Here is a 4276-nt window from a genome sequence, read left to right on the forward strand (position 1 = left end):
TTCAGTTATTTCTTTTTTGATATTTAAAAATTAATTACTTTAAGTAATTTAAAACCTGTTGAGATTCCTCAAACTACATGTTTATTAATATAAATAACAGTGAAATGATACTCTAATGCAAATAAAGAAGTTTAAGGACACACTTTGTATTTCTTCAGGAGAACTAGAACATAGACAAGGATTCTCAAAAGGTAAAATTTTATTTGACTAGTTTCATGGTGGAATGCAAAAAGCACCAACTTTAGAATTAGACTTGAACTTTGTTTCTGTCATTTATAGCCAAAATTTCCTTTAGGGTATAAATGAATGAAAAGATTGGGTATCTTGGTTTTTATAGGTTTTGGAAGAACTTTAATTCTAGCTGAAGAAATCAAGTATCAAAAAATGCATGTATCAAAACTGTGATTGTTAATTTTTCTTTAAAAATATTGATTTCTGTACCCTCATTCCATGGGGGAAGAATACTTTCTCACTCCACTGAGGTTGGTCTTTTCTGTGTGACTGGCTTTGTCTTCACAGTTCTTTGATCCACAACTGAGTTTGGCCAGGTGATTGATTGGCCAATGGAGTAATGACTTGATGAAAAAATAGATCTGAAAAGTATTTTCAAGTTAGACTCTTGCATCCCTCTCACTTCTATGAAAAGACCATGAGTGGGTTAGCTCATTAGTTCCAGGAAATTGAGAGTCAAATGAAGCAGAGGCATCCAGCTAAGTTTCCTTGTCTGGACCAAACCAAATAAGTTATCCCTAGAGCTATCTGAATGTGCCCAGACAGGATCAGGAGAATCATCAAGCTCATTCTAGTCAGACCACCCAGCTCCAAGCCAAGCCAGAGATAAATCAACTCAGCAGATGCTCATTGTCTTTTGCTACTGAGATCTTATGATGATTTTGTGTTTACTCTTATTGGGCAATAGAAAACTGATCTCCTGAAACACCCAGTTGAAGCATCTCAGCCACAGATAGATAACAATGGTTAGCTATAGGCCATCAATGCAGTATGTCAAAGAGACTTTAAATATCAAGTCTGTCTTCCAACCTAGTTAATATTCATTCAGAACAGTGTGCCATTTTTCAATCAGATGAGCAGAATGTGTAAAACAAATGGAATTGGGATTTGAATTTGCAAACTTTAAACATGTCCTCTTAATATCTATGTTCTAAAAAATAAAAATAAAGTAAGACTGAAAACAGTCTTGCCACATGCTTGTAGAAGAGCCGTTCATATACTCAGAAAGCAGCTCTGCATGGGTGTCTCTAGGTCTAGACTCACTCATGCTAATTTCTACTTAATATCACAATTTAGGTGCCTCCATATTGACCCAACCATGAATTGCTCATAATTAAAGGTTTGCTGCCCTCATCTACATTCTCAATTTTCCACATATAAGTAAATACAACTATGCTGACTGTCGCCCCAGTTGGAAATCTAAGAATGAACTTTGATTGCTGTTTTGTTTACAACTAACTCATGAAAATAAGTCTAGATCCACCTCTAATGTGCTCAGATAAAGTGCTGAGTCACATTCTGTCTTCCCATTCTATCATCTTAGTGGGCCATCATCGTCCCTCATCTAAAACACAACAGTAGCTTCCAACAGGTCTTCTGACTCCATCCTTGCCCTGTAATCTTCTCAAAATTCAAATTGCAAAAAGCTTGTCTTCTGATTAAAATTCTTTGTGACTGTTACTACACGAAGCAGAAAACAAACACACACAGGTAAACTCCTGCCCAAGTCCCGGAGGTTCCCAACCCTCCTCATTCACCACACTTGGGCCACTCTGCCCTCCCTGTCAGCTCCCCAGCCACACTCTTCTCCCCTCCCTATCTGTGAGTCCACCGATCTCATGAGTGCTTCTGACCTTCACACAAATTGCTTCTGTCCAGAATATTCTTGATGTGGCAAGCCCCATTTCCTTTAGATCTTAGGGCTCCTCAGAGTGGATTTTTAAACTACACTATTTAAAGTAGATTTCTCTATTTCTCTGCTTCAAATTATTTGTCAATTTTGTCTATATTTCTTTTTATTGTTTTTTTTCCTAATGTTTTCTGTCTTTTTCCTCCACTGAGACATAATTTCCTGGAGGTTGGGGGCTTTGTCTGTCTTATGTACCATTTTATCCCCAGTACTTCCTATATGGTTGATGCTTAATAATTGTTAGTTCATTGAATAACAAAAAAAAAATTGTGTCTCTCATTTCAAGTCACTTGTTGCCACTTGCAGCTTATATTAGCATTTCTCTTTACCTTTCTAACTTAAAGCTCATTTTTTTTCCAGCCTCGAATTTTCCTTGTATCTTAATTGGAAGATCTTTGCTTCTGGACAACAGGGATCAAAGTCGTCAGACCAAGAATGCACAAAAGCTCCCTCAGCTTTCTTAAGTGACAAGTTGAGGTCAAGCTTAACATGAGTGATATTAGACTAATCATATTAATCGAAAGCAGAGGCAGTGAGAAAAAGTGCATTATATAAATATGATCCCCAGCCATTTTGTTGAGATAAGTAAAATCTCAATGTTTACACTAAAGTTTTCCATGAGTAAACTGGAATGATGTCATAGTCTCTTGGTACAGAATATGAGAAGGTTCTAAGAACTCCATGTGGTGAGTTTCCATAGTGCTTCTCTGGAAAGGAGACAGCATTAGGTGTTGCTATACTAAAGGAGAAGTCAGGAGGAAATGGTTCCTCGTGGTTCAGTGGCAACCCATATCATTAGCTGAACTCCTGACACCTGAAGCAATTTTTTTTTCTCTGCCAAACCACACTGTTTTAATTACTGACCATGGCTCTTACATTTATCTACAGGGTTTCACCTACAATTCAAAGTCACTGAATTTCCTTTCTGCATGTTTAAAGAAACACATACCCTCCAGCTCAATCTCTGAAACCTTGAGTCTTCAGTGAAACCCTCTTCTTTCCCAAGGCATTCCCCTACTTCCTCTTTTAGAGGAAGATTGTTCCTCCTCTGTTTGATTTTGCCAAGGTCTCAGTAGCCTTGTGCTGTGAGGACATGTCATCCAAGGAGACCACAGCAGAGTGTGATCATCAAAATTACAAGGTGCAAACACACTGCAGGCTGGTGGGGCATTTATCAGTGACACCCAGAGACCATCATGCACAACTAATCAGCAGAACACCTAGATACAAGTTGCCCCGTTGGCCACCCCAGGCGAAAATGAAACAGCTGTTTAATTTCGCATCTATGAAATGAACTTCTATCTTGAAACTTTGATGTCTCTATTATCATTTATTTATTTATTTTTGTATTGTGGTTATTTGATCTTCCTTTGGTCCTTTTGTGTGTTCTAGAATTATGTTTCTCTATATGAAAAGTAAGTTTAGGGGTGCTTGGATAAACTGAATGTCATAGGGGTGCATTTATTTTTTAGGCATCTTAGAAAATATATGCATTGATATCAAATGTATTTCTTAGAACAAGATTATGCCACTTAGAACAAGATTATGCCAGGGACTTGGAGTCGATTTTAATTTTCTTAAAATAAAAGAGTAAATAAAATTCAGATATGGACAAAAATTATGAATGTGTTGACTGAATTTGGGGAAACACGGTGATATTACCTAGTCATAGTTGATCTTGTTCTATGATAGGATCAAATAGGTTGATTAAAAAGCAACTTCCTTTAAATTTGGCCACTTGGCAATATTTTATTTTGAATGGACCCCAATGTGAAAATCTTTGCAGTAAAATTTTTTAAATGCTAACGTTGAAGAGTGTGGAAATAAAGGAGCAGAAATGAAAGAACAAAAGTAGGGGTGATCCTGAAATTCGAATGCTGGTTATAATAGCACACTGGGGTGCAAGGCTGGTAAGTGGAGGAAATATGATGTGGGTTCCTACTCTGCTCAAACCTGAAAACCTCCCCAGAAAAGAGCTTCAGTTGGTCTGAGGCTGTGCAATCGCCAGCACAACGGAATGCTTTATTGCCATCTGGAATTGTTTATTTTCTGAACATAAATTCAGGGGACAGATTCAAGGCATGTCTAGAAATAAAGCATATCATCATGTGAGCTGAGCTGACAGGGACAATTTACTGTACCGTGCATTTGTTCTGGGCCAATAGAAGGAGAGTTGGTGATCAACATTCTAAAGCCTCGCTGTTCACTTCTGACTGTCCCTTCCCTGAACTTTGGCATGGCATGGCTTAATCCTTGAAGGACTGCACTGCAGAACCTGGAGCCCCATGAAGGGACACATCTTCCACCTGGAGAAATCTACAGTAACGACATGTTCTACAGCCATCTGTTGGCTGT

Source organism: Urocitellus parryii, unplaced genomic scaffold, assembly GCF_045843805.1.
Source record: "Urocitellus parryii isolate mUroPar1 unplaced genomic scaffold, mUroPar1.hap1 Scaffold_37, whole genome shotgun sequence".
Lineage (NCBI taxonomy): Eukaryota > Metazoa > Chordata > Mammalia > Rodentia > Sciuridae > Urocitellus > Urocitellus parryii.